The sequence below is a fragment of the Trichechus manatus genome, unplaced genomic scaffold, assembly GCF_000243295.1.
Source record: "Trichechus manatus latirostris isolate Lorelei unplaced genomic scaffold, TriManLat1.0 scaffold00027, whole genome shotgun sequence".
Classification (NCBI taxonomy): Eukaryota; Metazoa; Chordata; class Mammalia; order Sirenia; family Trichechidae; genus Trichechus; species Trichechus manatus.
The window spans coordinates 6,656,259-6,672,926 of record NW_004443963.1 but is presented as its reverse complement, the minus strand read 5'-3'; positions in this window follow the sequence as shown (position 1 = coordinate 6,672,926).

Genomic DNA, 16,668 nt, shown 5'->3' with positions numbered 1-16,668 from the left:
ATTTATCATGATGTTGCTTATTGATCCAGTTGTGAGGATTTTTGTTTTCTTTATGTTGAGGTGTAATCCATACTGAAGGCTGTAGTCTTTGATCTTCATTAGTAAGTGCTTCAAGTCCTCTTCCCTTTCAGCAAGCAAGGTTGTGTCACCTGCCTATCACAGGTTGTTAATGAGTCTTCCTCCAATCCTGATGCCCCGTTCCTCTTCATATAGTCCAGCTCTCGGATTATTTGCTCAGCATACAGATTGAATAAATATGGTGAAAGGATACAACCCTGACGCACACCTGTCTAGATTTTAAACCACGCGGTATCCCCTTGTTCTGTTCAAACGACTGCTTCTTGGTCTATGTACGGGTTCCTCATGAGAAAAATGAAGTGTTCTGGAATTCCCATTCTTCACAATGTTATCCATAATTTGTTATGATTCACACAGTTGAATGCCTTTGTGTAGTCAATAAAATACAGGTAAACATCTTTCTGGTATCCTCTGCTTTCACCCAAAATCCATCCCTCGTTCCATGTCCTCTTCTGAATCCGGCTTGAATTTTTGGCAGTTCCCTGTCAATGTACTGCTGCAACTGTTTTTGAATTATCTTCAGCATAATTTTATTTGCATGTGATATTAATGATATTGTTCAATAATTTCCACATTCCACTGGAACAGTTTTTTGGAATGAGCACATACATGGATCTCTTCTAGTCCGTTGGCCAGGTAGCTGTCTTCCAAATTTCTTGGCACAGACAAGTGAGTCTTCCAGCATTGCATCCATTTGTTGAAATATATCAGTTGGTATTCTGTCAATTCCTGAAACGTTGTTTTTCACCAATGCCTTCAGCACAGTTTGGACTTCTTCTTCAGTACCATTAGCTCTTGCTCATATGCTACCTCCTGTAATAGTTGAACCTTGAGAAATTATTTTTGCTACAAGGACTCTGTGTATTGCTTTCATCTTCTTTTGATGCTTTCGGTCTCATTCTATTTTTTGCCCATAGAATCTTTCAACATTGAAACTTGAGGCTTGAATTGTTTTCTTATTTCCTTCAGCTTGAGAAATGCCAAGCATGTTCTTCCCTTTTGGTTTTCTAACTCCAGGTCTTTGCACATTTCATTATAGTATTTTATTTTGTCTTCTTGAGCAGCCCTTTGAAATCTGTTCAGCTCTTTTACCTCATCATTTCTCTGTTGGCTTTAGCTACTCTTCGTTTAAAAGCAAGCTTCAGAGTCTTTTATGACACCCATTTTGGTCTTTTCTTTCTTTCCTGTCTTTTTAATGACCTTTTGATTTCTTCATGCCTTATGTCTTTGATGTCATCTCACAACTCATCTGGTCTTCAGCCATTAATGTTCAATGCATTAAATCTATTCTTGAGACGGTCTCTAAATTCAGGTGGGATGTACTCAAGTCTTACTTTGGCTTTCTTAATTTTCTTCAGCTTCAACTCGAATTTGCATATGAGAAATTTATGGCCTGTTCCAGTCAGCCCCTAGCCATTCTGATTGTTGACTCAGTTTCTCCGTTGTCTCTTTCCACAGATGTAATCTATCTGATTCCTGTGTATTCCATCCGGTGAGGTCCATGTGTATAGTCATCATTTATGTTGCTGAAAAAAGGTATTTCTAATGAATAACTTGTTGGTCTTGCAAAATTCTATCATGTGATCTCCCATGTCATTTCTATCACCACGGTCATAAATTTCCAACTACTGATCCTTCCTCTTTGTTTCCATTCACACAATCACCAGTAATTATGAACACATTTTGATTGCATGTTTGATTAATTTCAGACTGCAGAATTTAGTAAAAATCTTCAATTTCTTTATCTTTGGCATTAGTGGTTGCTGCACAAATTTGAACAAATTCGTATTAACTGGCCTTCCTTGTAGGCGTATGGATATTATTACTGACAGCGTTGTACTTCGGGATAGATCTTAAAATGTTCTTTTTGACAGTGAATGTGACACCATTCCTTTTCAACTTGTCATTCCCAGCATAGTAGACTATATGACTGTCTGATTCAAAATGACCAATGCTAGTCCATTTCAGCTTATTAATGCCTAGGATATCGATCTTCAAGCATTCCACTTCATTTTCGACAATTTCCGATTTTCCTTGAGTCATACTTTGTACATTTCACTTTCTGCTTATTAATGGATGTTTGTAGCTGTTTCTTCTCATTTTGAGTCATGGCACATCAGCAACTGAAGGTCCCAAAAGCCTGACTCCATTCACATTAAGCTCTAATTTGAGGAGGAAGCTCCTCCCCAGTCGTATTTTGAATGCTTTTCAACTTGAAGGGTGCATCTTCCGGCACTATACCAGACAATGTTCTGCTGCTATCCATAAGATTTCCACTGGCTAATTTTTCAGAAGTAGATCACCAAGTCCTTCTTTCCAGTCTGTCTTAATCTGGAAGCTCTGGTGAAACCTCTCCACCATGGGTGACCCTGCTGATATTTGAAATACCAGTGGCATAGCTTCCAGTATCGCAGCAACACAAAAGCCACCAGAGTACAACAAACTGACAGATGAGTGGTGGACAGATAAAGTAGGCCACTTCAACTGTTCCAAAGTTCACTGATGCCCTTTTCATTAAAAGATTTTTTCTCTCTGTTTCCTTTTCCTGACTTCAAGGAATGTCGTATATAATGTTTCTTATGTATGTTTTTTATGTATGTCTAATGGGCTGATAATTCCATCCAGTATATTTCTCATCTCATACATTACAGTTTTCATCTCTAAAATCTGAATTGGGGTCTTTTTTATATTTCCCATGTCTCTAATTAGCTTTTGTATCATACTGAATAGTTATAAAAACTGTTCTAAATTCCTTCCCTGCTAATTCTAACATCTGTGTCTTCTCTGGGTCAGTTTCAACTGATTAATTTTTCTCTTCATTATAGGTCATATTTTCCTGCTTCTTTGCATGACTGGTAATTTTTGATTGAATGCCAGACATTGTAGATTTTATCTTATTGGCTGCTAGATATTTCTGCATGTCTATATTACTGAGCTTTGTTTCGTGATTCAGTTATTTGGAAGCAGTTTGATCCTTTTAGATGTTGCTTTCAGGATTTATTAAACAGGCCAGAGCAACATTTAGTCTCTATAGTACAGAGTAGAACTGCCCTATAGGGTTTCCAAGGCTGTAAATCTTTACAGAAACAAAATGCCACATCTTTCTCCCATGATATTTAGTCTAGGGTTAATTATTTCCCATTACTAAGGCAAGACCCTTCTGAATACTCTACATAATGTTCTGTGAATTAAGAGGTTTTCCAGTCTGGCTTAGGGAACAGGCACTATTCCCAGCCCTGTGCGTGTGTGTGTCAGGTGCTCTTCCCTCAAATCCTCTAATGGTTCTTTCCTGACTTTTGGTAGTTTTCTCATATGCATGTGCTGATAAGTATTCTTCTGAATATTTGAGGAGGACCTTCTACAGATCTCCACGGTTCTCTTGCTATGGAGCCCTCTCCTCTCTGGTACTCCGTCTTTCAAACTCCAAGCTTTTTTGAACTCCCCAGCTTCATCTTATCAACTCAGGCAGTCCACTGGGCTCCACCTGGTTTCTCCCTTCCTGCACTGCAGCCTGGATACTCTTGTAAGGCTGAGGCAATCATACGTATGGCTCACTTCACTCATTTCCTATCTCAAAGGAATCTCTGTCCTTCATTGTATGGTGTTTAGTACCTTGAAAACTCATTTTTCATCTATTTTTTCTGAGTTTCGTTAGTTTGTTTATTTGTTTCAGGAGGGAAAATATGTTCCCTGTTACTCCATCCTGACCAGAAGTAGAAACTTCTGCCTTTTGATTTCTTCGAAATATCTCTTTATTTTAAGAAGCTCCTGGATGATGCGCACCAGAAAAATGACATGGTAAATTGGGACAGAGGATCCAAAAAAAGGAAAGCAGAAAAAACAATTCCCATGACAACAAGAGAAATCATAGGCAATAATTGTGTATTGGGCCTAGAGCATAACCAATCCCATTTGGAGGAGAAAACAACAGGCTCTGAGACAGAGGTTTCCAAGGGGGAAATGGAACTGATAGATAATTGATGTGTTTGAGTATTTGGAAAATAGTATTGACAGATGTTTGAAAGATCTTCTAGTGCACTTGAAAAGATGGAAAAAACTGCCAATTACTAACACCAATAAAAATAAATTTTTGTACAAGCAGAAAACATAATCATGATGTAATTCTTGTCTCAGAATATTCATATTAGTATTGCATGACCACAATGATATAGACACTGACTTAATTCAAAAATGTGAAATAACTATATCTGGTAGGAGTGGAGACCATGATAGTCCAAATACGTGCAAAAGAGATAAAACTTCATCTACTCCAATAGGAACTTAATAATGTTAATAATGAACTATTGGGTTCTTTCAGGTCATAGACAGGTCTGGTCCTGCCATTGCAGGGTATAAATGCAGGGCAGTGTGAGGTGTGATCCAGATTCAGTAAGCTAGAGAATCTGGCATGTGGTAGGCACCGAATTATCAGTGGAGTTTTCTAGAAAACACCTTATTTTCAGGTTATCTGTAACAGGTAATTTATAACAATAAAATTATATAAAATTTTGCATATCTGAGATTATATGATTTAATTCTTTCAGGATTTTGATGGAGGATAACGCTAACGAACAAACTTAAAATGTTTTTTCTTCCATGTTCTAAAACTGTGGTCAATAACAAAAGGCATTTTCATGAAAAATGACCATGGATATTTTCACTGGATCTCATTTTGCTTCATTGAGATGTATTAACTTTAAAATTTTCAGACGATCATGAATTCTCAGGGCCTGACCATGTACGGTCACTGAATATTTGAATGGTTTCTTATCTGGACCAAGGTGACATTCCAATGGTGAGCTGAATTCTGCCTCTGGAAATCTTAAAATTCTCTTTATTTTTTAAAGCATATTTTACCTCATCAGTATCAAAGTATTAATTTTTTTGCATAAAATTCTAACAGTCTGGAAGTATACACAGTAGAAAATTAAACTCTTCCTATCCCCAACCCCACAGTTCAGAGATAACTACTGCTAACCATTCGGTGTACATGCAGCTGTGCTCTTTTTCTATGCCTCCATCTGGGAATATGATTCAGCACCCCCTCCAGAGGTGTCCTCTGATTGCTGCTCCTCTAAATTTCCTGGTCCTGCCGCTGATCTTCACTCACTGGTTCCACATTCATTTTGTTGATGTTCACAACCCATACTTCATGGACTACACCCTCCCACCCCCAACACTGTAAGTAATTGATACATCTACAATCCACACCCCCTTGCAGGACCCAGAAAGTGCATGCAACCATAGGGTTGCAATTTAGGACCTCATCATTCCCTTCCCTTCTCAAAACCAGCTCAGAAAAAGTAGTAGGCATTACTAAAGGGAAAAATAAAAGATTTTAATAAGCTGAGGAAAAGAATTTTAAACTGTCTACTAAATATTACTTTTCTCACTGACTAAAGGAAAAAGCAGTCCATGTAAACCCTTTACAGGGTTTACATGCCAACTGATTAGTGATGTTTGCTTGCTCCTCTAAAGCTAGCATAACTCTCTGAATTCCTTATCACCAACCTGTTCTTGAAATCTCCTTAACCAAAAGTTATTGCCTTTATCAACCCTATCTTTCCCAGTCTCCACCGCACCACCTACAGATCTCTAAATAATCACCAAAACCCAAGCTAACACTGGAATTTGGACAAGAAAAATGGAGAGATCCTTTCAAACAAAAGGAACAAAAAGAGCAAAGATGAGGAAATGAGTCAATAAATAATATAGTTAGATTGAGAGATGCCCTGTCATGGAAACAAACCACAAAGAGACCACAAAGAAGTAGGTAATTGGGAACTATTACAAGCTTCTGAGAAATATTAGAACATATTATAAAACTACAATAGTAAAAACAATGTGGTGTTGGTATATGAGCCAGACATATTAGTGGAACACAATAGCATATGAGAATTTAGTATGTGATGACAATGGCATTTCAAACCAGTACAGAAAAGCATTAGGGTTTGGACAATTAAGTAGCCATCTGGAAAAAAATAAAGCTGAAGTCATAATTCATATCTTCCACCAAGAAAAACTCCAAACGAATTAAGATTTAAATGTAAAAAAATGAAAGTTTACAGCTGTTGTTATTTGTTGTTGTTAGGTGCTGTTGAGTAGGTTCTGCCTCACAGTGACTCTATGTACAACAGAATGAAACACTACCTGGTCCTGCACCGTCCTCACAATGCTTGAGCCCATTGTTACAGCCACCGTGTCAATCCATCTCATTGTGGCTCTTCCTGTTTTTCACTGACCCTCTCCTTTACCAAGCATGATGTCCTTCTCCAGGGACTAGTCCCTCCAGATAACATGTCCGAAGTACATGAGAGGAAGTCTCGCCATCCTTGCTTCCAAAGAGCATTCTGGCTATACTTCTTCCAAGACAGATTTATTCATTCTTCTGGTAGTCCATGGTATATTCAATATTCTTCGCCAACACCATAATTCAAAGGCATCATTAGTAGTTTACAACTACTAGATAAAAACTTAGGAGAATATTTTTAATAAAAATGAAGTATGAAAATCTTCTAAGCATGAAACAATCCCCAGAAGTGACGGAAATATTGAGAAATTCAATTTTTTAAAAGACAAGCAACAAACTAGAGGAGAATATTTGAAGCTCTAGACTGAAGGCTAATTACTCAAAAATACAAAAATTTTCTCAGATCAATAAGAACAATTTCATAGCCCAATAGAAGAGCAGGTAAATATTATCAACAAACTGTTACCAAACAAGAAGAAAAAAAAAATTAAATGGTCCTTAAACATATAAAAATAAGAAAAAATGCAAATTACACCCACACTGATATGACAGTTTTCCTCTATCAGATTAGTAAACTATATTAGTGAGGGTTTTAGGAAACAGGAATTTTCTCACATGGAACTGGGGAGAATGTAAATTGATAAATTTTTCTGGAGGCAATATCACAATTATGAACCCACGTAGCCTTTGATCTAGGACTTTTACTTCTAAGAATTATTCCTACTGATATACCACACATGTGTAAAATAATTTATATAGATAATTATTCATTGCAGAATTGCTGGTAATGGCAAAAAATTGAGAGCAATCTAAAAGCCACTTAATAGAAATCTATTTAAATTGATTTTCCATGCCATGGTACCCTACAGTCTTTAAAAAAAACGAAAAAGAGCTTTATGTATTGATATGGAATGATTTCTAAGTTATATAGTTAAATGTAGAAAAACAAGATGCAAAACAGAACATATAATTTGCTATTACTGATAAGAAGAATAGGATGGATAAAATGGAATGAATGGATAAGGTCTGTATTTGACTTGGTAGTATTACACCCATGTTATTTTCCTAGGTTTTAAGTATGTGCTATGCTTATGCAAGATGTTATCACTGGGGGACAGTGGGGAAAATGTACACAGGAAGACTTTAAAGGATTTAAAATAGCTGAATGAGTGGGGAAGGTGTTCTTAAGTAGGATGGACTTGGAAGACCAGTTATTTTAAAATGGAATTAATACATGTAAGCAGGTGTAGAATGGCGCAGGACCGTGCAGTGTTTCATTCTGTTGTATATAGGGTCGCTATGTGTTGGAACCGACTCAACAGGACCTAACGACAACAACAAGCATGTATATATGTATCTGTGTGTGAGTGCATAATATCTAGAGGGAGGGATACAAAACCAACTGAAAACATTGCCTCTGGGAAGGGGAACTGAGTGGCTGGGGAACCAGGGAAGATATTTCTCTGTATATCCTTTTGTTCTTCATGAATTTAAAATCTTAAAAATACATCTTTTCAAAGGTTTTGAGCAGCAAGGTTGTTGTTGCTGTTAGGTGCCGCTGAATCAGTTCCAATACATAGCTACCCTATGTACAATGGAATGAAACACTGCCTGATCCTGCGCCGTCCTCACAATCATTGTTATACTTGAGCTCATCGTTGCAGCCACTGTGTCAATTCATCTTGTTGACGGTCTTCCTGTTTTTTGCTGACCCTCTACTTTACCAAGCATGATGTCCTTCTCCAGGGACTGGTCCCTTCTGATAACATGTCCAAAGTACGTGAGATGAAATCTCGCCATCCTTGCTTCTAAGGAGCATTCTGGCTGTACTTCTTCCAAGACAGATTTGTTCGTTCTTCTGGTAGTCCATGGTATATTCAATATTCTTCATCAACACCATAATTCAAAGGCATCAGTTATTCTTTGGTCTTCCTTATTCATTGTCTGGCTTTTGCATGTATATGAGGCGATTGAAAACACCATGGCTTGGGTCAGGTGCACCTTAGTCTTAAAAGTGACATCTTTGCTTTTTAACACTTTAAAGAGGTCTTTTGCAACATATTTGCCCAATGCAATGCATCATTTGATTTCTTGACTGCTGCTTCCATGAGCATTGATTGTGGATCCATGTAAAATGAAATCCTTGACAACTTCAATATTTTGTCCCTTTAATACGTCGTTGCTTATTGGTCCAGTTGTGAGGATTTTTGTGTTCTTTATGTTGAGGTGTAATCCATACTGAAGGCTATAGTCTTTGAACTTCATCAGTAAGTGCCTCAAGTCCTCTTCACTTTCAGCAAGCAAGGTTGTGTCATCTGCATATCGCAGGTTGTTAATGAGTCTTCCTCCAATCCTTATGCCGCGTTCTTCTTCATATTGTCCAGCTCCTCTATTTGCTCAGCATACACATTGAATAAGTATGGTGAAAGGATACAAACCTGATGCACACCTTTCCTGATTTTAAACCACTTAGTATCCCGTTGTTCTTTCTGAACGACTGCCTCTTGGACTATACACAAGTTTTACATGAGCACAATTAAGTGTTCTGAAATTCCCATTCTTCACAATGTTATCCATAATTTGTTATGATCCACACAGTTGAATGCCTTTGCAGAGTCAATAAAACACAGGTAAACATCTTTCTGGTATTCTCTGCTTTCAGCCAAGATGCATCTGACATTAGTAAGTCCTCTTCTGAATCTGGCTTGAATTTCTGGCAGTTCCCTGTCGATATCCTACTGCAGCCGCGTTTGAATGATCTTCAACAAAATTTTACCTGCATGTGATATTAATGATATTGTTTGATAATTTCTGCGTTCTGTTGGATCACCTGTCTTTGGAATGGGTACAAACATGGATCTCTTCCAGTCGGTTGGCCACGTAGCCGTCTTCCAAATTTCCTGGCAGAGATGACTGAGCACTTCCAGCACTGCATCCATTTGTTGAAACATCTCAGTTGAGATCCCGTCAGTTCCTGGAGGCTTGTTTATCACCAATGCCTTCAATGCAGCTTGGACTTCTTCAGTTCTTGATCATATGCTAACTCCTGAAATGGCTGAATGTCAACCAATTCTTTTTGGTACATGATGAAAATGAAGAAGTAGAAATCATAAATGAACATTAGGTTTCAACCCTAGGCTTCTCAGAATGTGATTACTCAACAGTAAGAATAGTGTTCCTTCTTAGACTTCAGAAGGGAAATGCCTGCTTTCCCTAGTGTTTTGCCTTGTTCTTTTTTTAAAAACGATTTGCTGAATGAACATTTTTATAACAATGTATTAAAAAGGAGTACCTAGCAAAATAATAAATACTAGAGAGATTTGCAGTAAATTATTAGCAAGACCTAAAGATAAATTTCCCTCCTTTCCAGAAATACTGATAATTTTTTTAAATTGGTTTAAACTTCATCACATTATTGCTCATTAAGTAATAATTCCCAATTCCATCCTCCCTTCAGCCCCTGGTAACCACTAATAAACTTTGATCTCTATGCATTTGCCTATTCTAAATATATCACATAAGTAGGATCATACAATATTTGTCCATTTGTGTCTGCCTTATTTCACTTAGCATGATATTTTTATGGTTCATCCATGTTGTAGCTTTTATCAGAACTTCATTTCTCTTTACAGCTGAATAACATCCCATATATGCATATGTTACATTGAGTTTATCCATTCATCTGTTGATGAATACTTGGGTTGTTTCTACTTTTTGGCTATTGTGAATAATGCTGCAATGAAAATTGGTGTAAAAGAGTCTGTCTGAGTCCCTGCTTTCAAGTATCTTCGGTATAAACCCAGGAATGGAATTTCTGGGTCACATGGTAATTCTATGTTTAACTTTCTGAAGAATTGCCAAACTGTTTTCCACAATAGTTGCACCATTTTACATTCCCACCGGCGATGAATCAGAGTTCCAATTTTTCCATATCCTTACCAATACTTGTTATTCTCTGTTCCTTTGATAATAACCACCCTAGTTGGTATTAAGTGATATCTCACTGTGGAGAGTATTTCTTATAAAGAAATGACTTCTCAATTCCAGAAGTAATACAGCCAAACAGATTTAAGAGCTAATGTTTGCCTTTTGCCTTTTTACATTTTAAAGACACACCAAATTTAAAAACCAGGTGTAAATTGTTGGGTACTTACATGGGTTTCTTGTGAAATTAATCTTTGTTAACTAATGACCAAATGTCTTAGTCTACCAGCATAAAAGGATCTCTTCAGTTTAAATTCCAAAGAGCCCTGGGCAGATGTGGAGCTGAAGAACATCCCTTTCAACCTACCAATCTCTCAACATCCTGAACCAACGACGCAACAATCCAGCTTCTGTGACCTCCATCCATCCAGGTGCACAGGCCATAGCCCCTAAAGTCATTTTGATATCTCACCTCTTCACCCTCAAAATCCAATCAACCACAAAGGTCTTTTCAATAAAGTTCCTGTAAAGCATTGTCTATATTTGATGTCCTCACTTCTCCTTCTTTATTCAATTCAGTCCAGTTGGGCTGTCATCTCTACCATTCCTCCATTATCAAGGTCACCAATGTTCTACATCTAGCCATAGCCAGCCGTTCCCTTTCCATTTCCCTCTTAAGTCTACTTCTTAGCAACATTCACAACAGCTGACCACTCGCTCATTCTTAGAAATCTTCCCTGAGCTTTTGTAAAATCAGACTCACCTGGATTTTTCTCCTCACTCAAGGGTTAATTATTCTCAGTCACTTTATTTGCTTTTCCCTATTTACCAGGCACAGCGGTTAAGTGTTCAGCTGCTAACCAAAAGGTCAGCAGTTCAGATCCACCAGCCACTCCTTGGAACCCCTGTGGGGCAGTTCTTCTCTGCTTATAAGGTCATTGTGAGTCAGAATCAATTCAATAGCAACAGATTTGGGTTTTTTGGTCTACCAGGTCTCTATATATTTTAGACGCCCCCCCCTCCCAGGGTTCTGCATTTCTATATTGATGATTCCCAAGCTCTCCCCACCCCCACCTAAAACTCTGGAATCATTTGGAAGTACTTGCACTTTTGTTGGAAGTACTTGCACTTTTTTCACTTTTTATTCCAATAATATATAACTATTCTGAGTCCCCAGTGAATTAAGTGGGAAAGGGACTTGTCTCTACTGAAGCCAAGGTACTTAGGAAGATACTTAAAGAAGCAAATTCCTAAATATTAATCACTTAAATCCATTTCTGAAACAAGAATAAATGAATATATAAATCTAATTGCCTCTGCATTTAATATTGCTACATTGAGATTTGGTTGATCCAATTAAAATTAACATACACTTATTAAGTGTCATACATGAGGCACTGTACTGGGTACAAAAATGTGTGGGTCTACAAAAAGCTTCAGGGAAATGAATGAATCCCTAAATTTTCTTGTAAAATTATAGGATATTTACTTAAATGCGAGCCCTGGTGGCGTAGTGGTTAAGAGCTTGGCTGCTAACCAAAAGGTCAGCAGTTTGAATCCACCAGCCGCTCCTTGGAAACGCTATGGGACAGTTCTACTCTGTCCTATTGGGTTGCTATGAATCAGAATCAACTTGATGGCAAGAGGTTTTTTTTTTTTTTTTTTTTTACATAAATTATGCGTATGTCTGTAAAGGGGTATACTTAGCCTTCACCAAATTCTTAAGTGTATCAAAGTGTGTCTATGACATACAAAAAGTTAAGACTCACTGATCAGAGTCACCCACACCCACAGGTAGGGCATGGCCGCAGTAGTACCTAGGCAGCAACAGGCTGTATCACAAGATGAGTGGTATTATCTTAGTTCTAGGAGGATCTTCACCAGGGACAAAGGAGAATTCCAGCCAATGGACTGAGATGAGAGCATCATCCAACCCCTAGAGAGAGAAGGCTGGCAATAGCTCTGCCCATCAGACAACATAGACAGCATGGGTGAGGGTGAAAGGCTAGAATTGGGTGGCTTCTGTGGTATCCAGAGAGTCACCAAAGCTCCATAAATACCCATCTTGGGCAGTGACAGATATTCCAATGCCCTCTGCTGTGCAACTGGGGCATTTTACACATTTTCAGGCTTAGTGAGCACTAATTTAGGAGCTGAGCCTATAGGTTGGAACCTTAGGTAGAACATACCCTTGGGATTCATGGATTTTTGGTTGTGGTTAACTTGAGGTATGGGGATATGCACAGAAAATCAAATAACTCAGCTACATATAAAAGTTACATCTTCTCCCTGACAAGAGAAAATAAATTAGATAGACATTCAGAGAAATTTGGGATAGAAGGGGTAGAAGTTGATGAACTTAGCTTTGTGAGTGAAGTGAAGACTTCCTGCAGGCACTGAACCCGTGTAGGTTTATAAAACTATTCGATAACTAGAGGCAGCAATGAATAAGAGAGATGGCTGGCTGTAGAGTGCAATAATTAAGCAGCACGGAATGGTGATAACCAGCAAGAACTCTCAAGCAAGACTTCTGGGTTCAAATCCTGGTTCTGTCATGTAACTGGCTGTTTGACCTCAGGGGGGTGATTTAACTACTCTGTGCCTTGGTTTCCTCATTCTTAAAATGAGGGTAATAATAGTACTTACCTTTTAAATGGTTTAGTCTTCCAAAAGGGCTAAGAACAGTGTCTGACACATGGTAAGAGTTCAAAATTGTTTTTAAGTCACGGTTGCAGACTAGCAGAGGGTCAAGGAGGTGAGGGTATTGTGGGATCTGGTGAATTAATTGACTGGTCATATAGTTTAAGGTAGCTAAAAATGAAAATACAATAATGCCAAGAGGGAGTAATAGGCTTGGAGGATACAGAAGATTCAAGAGCTGGAGGAAAAGACAAAAGGACAGAATAGGTTTGATGGACACAAGATAATAAAAGAAGTAGACGTATATGATGTTTTGATAAGAGGGAAATATCAGACTTTTAATTTCTAGAGATGGCCTAGTTGGAGAAACAGTAAGTCCCAAGGTGAGATTAGCAAGTGGAGGTGGCCAAATGGATTGAAGATGAATGTTATTGGAGCAGAAGAACTGATAGTCAAGAATCTGGGAGGACAGGGATGTTAGGTGGCTGATCTAAAGGACAGTGAAGGTCCCAGATACAGTACACACAGGAAAACAAATGCCAAAAAGCTAAAAGCCAAAATCCTGTAGTCCAGCTTGCTTTTCTCACCCTGTGAGCCCTCTGTCTTTTCCCCATTTCTAAGGCATCTGAGGATCATGCATGTGGTATGTTAATGGCATAGGTTTTGGAGTCAAATCATATTAGTTCTGATTCTGCCTTCTGTTTACTTGCCGTTAACAATAATTTCAAGTCTCTATTTCTCACTTGTAAAATGGGACTCATAATATGTGCATAGTAGAGTCGTATGGTTTAAATGAAACAGTACGTGTGAAGCACTTAGTGCACAGTTAGTGCCTAGAAAAAAAAAAAAGTAGGCGCTACCATCTAGGTCCTGGTCTGATGTTCACAGCTAGGCCATCTGTGCTTCTGTTGGAAATAAACAATCTCATAGGACATCAACTTCAGGCAAGGCCACTCTGAGACCACAATACAGTGAGATGAAACAAGGTCACTGTGCAGCCCACAAAATACCAAACACCCTCCTTTCGTTGATAAAATGAATGACTGCTACTTGTTTACCAATTATAGCTTTATTCATACCCTCTTCTGCCCTACCTATAGGTAAGATTTATCAAAATGCCAGATCATAGGATTACCCCTGCTTTCTGACAGCCTAATCTACAGTGGGCCCCGGCTACAGTATACCCTCCCTGTCTTAGGCTGGGTTCTCTAGAGAAGCAAAACCTGTAAAGTATATAAATATAGAGAGAGCGAGAGAGAGATTTATATCAAGGAAATGCCTAACACATTTGTAGAGGCTGGAACGTCCCAAGTCCCTGGGTCAGGATAGAGGCTTCTTCTGATTCATGTAACCGCAGGGGCTGGTGAACCCAAGATCAGCAGGTCAGAAGGCAGGGCTCTTGCTCACAGCCTGCGAAGGGTGATGAATCTCAACATCAGCAGGCAAGATAGCAGGTCAGCTGTTAGCTCAAGTCCCAAGAACAGAGGTTAGACGAACAGGAGCCAGCAGCAGGATCTGGCGCAAGCAAAAAGCCCTGTGTCTTGCCAGAATGTCTGCTTATATCCAATGCAGGCCACATGCCTAAGGAAACTCCCTTTCAACTGATTGGGTACTCACAGCAGATCCCATCACAGGGGTGATCACATATCACATCTCAACATGGAAGGGATTACAACATTATACAACTGCCAAAACACTGGGAATCATGGCCCAGCAAAGCTGATACACAATCTTAACCATCACACTCCCCAAAACTACCCCCGCTAAAAAACACTGAAACCAACACAGTCACTGTTGAGTGACTCATGGCAATCCCATGTGTTTCACACTTCATCCCTTTCAGAATAGAACTCCACTCCATAGGATTTTCAATGGCTATAATCTTAGTGGAAATAGGTATGGATTTGAACTGCCAACCATTTGGTTAACAGCCGAAAGCAAACCATTGGTACTACCCAAGGACCTTGAGATTACCCAACCAAACCTCAAATTCTATAACAGGTTCTTTCTAACACTCTCTTACTTAGACACCCCTTGGTTTCTTATGATGTATGTTCTCCCTTGTTGCAACAAGAAATAAACCCAACTTGTTCAACTACAAGTTTGTTACTGGTGGCCTTTGGCTGAAGGACAGTGACAGTGCTCAATTAATGATACTTATTACTCGGGGATTTAGCTTCTTTTCCTCCTCTGATGATGGAATCTGTTTGCAAACTGTAAACATTGTATTTCTCATTGGTATTAAATTGGAAAATTCAAGGTAATTCTAGATCTAAAGTTCTGAAAGTCTGAGTCTAAATTTGACACTTCCAAAGATGAAATGCATTACTTTAATCTATATGATTTCATTTAAAGTACATAAAGAACAAATATCCCACTGATATGCCCATTTACAGGCATTTATATACAGCCACTGTTCTTAGATGGTGCTGTAATAAAAAATAAATTTCAACTTTGGCTATGTAGATTTTCACCAAAAAAAAAAAAAAAAAAATCCCCCTAGGTAGAGAAGGGAGAGTGTTGACAGGTTGTGGGGTTGTTAACCAATGTCATAAAACAATATGTGTACTGACTGTTTAATGAGAAACTACTTGTTCTGTAAACCTTCATCTAAAATACAATAAGAAAAACTTATTTATAAAAAAAAGAATTCTCTGATAATGAAAAATAAATGAATAAATTTCAGGAAAATGACCAAAACCACATGTTCTACATTAACTTGATGACATTGTGAGTTGGTTTCATGAAAAAAAAAAAAAAAAGAACGTGATAATTTTGAATCTCCTCAGGGATCACTGAGTGCTGGCTAAAAAGGAATTTCAAGGTATTGCAGAACACTTTTCTCTTTATCTAGAACTCTCTGCACAGTTAGTGCTAGGTTATTATTTGGCTCATAATCACTTGGCCCTTGTTAGTTCAGTATGTCCCAGATTTTAAATGATACAAAGTTTTAGCCTTATTTTTTTTTAAAAAAGGCTCATTCCTGATCCAAGTACAATGAAAACTTCACAGGACTGCAGGGACATGTGCAACAAGGGAGGCAATGACCTTGGCATTATGAAGGGACATTTGAAGCAACTGTTAATAGACTCCTACCACTCCCTCTTTATTTTTCCCTCTCATTATATCCACTAGAAAATCATTACGGTTCTTTTTAATTCATTGCTCTAACAGGCTGCCATTCTCAGCATTTTTTGAGCACTTACTACATGCAAGGTACTGTATTAAGACACTATGGAGACTATAAAGATGAATAAGACATGTCTTCACCCTAAAAGAGCTGAAGAATGGGGGGACAGGGTAGGATGGAACAAGGATACAAATGACTAGGTTCATACAGAATGGTAAAGATGAGTTTGTAAACTGTAGAGAGTTTCCTGGTTAGAAATAACTTAAGGGACAGGAGCTGCCATTTAAAAGTTGTCAGCTGCTCCTCTAAATCATCTTGGTGCAAATTTTCTTTCTTTTGGGAAGAAATATGTAGATGGTTTCTCTTAGGGCTGTATATGAAAGGACTGTTGGTACTTAGTGCCCTGGGGGAGGATGTAAGGTGACCCTTTGGATAATCAAGAGTATTAGAAGCTGTTAAAGAATAAATTTTTCTCATGGACCATAGCTACCACGGCCTCCACCAGACTGAGTCCAGTGCAGCTAGATGGTGCCCGGCTACCACCACTGACTGCTCTGACCAGAATCACAACAGAGGGTTCTGGACAGAGCTGGAGAAGGATGTAGAACAAAATTCTAACACACAAAAAAAGACCAGATTTACTGGC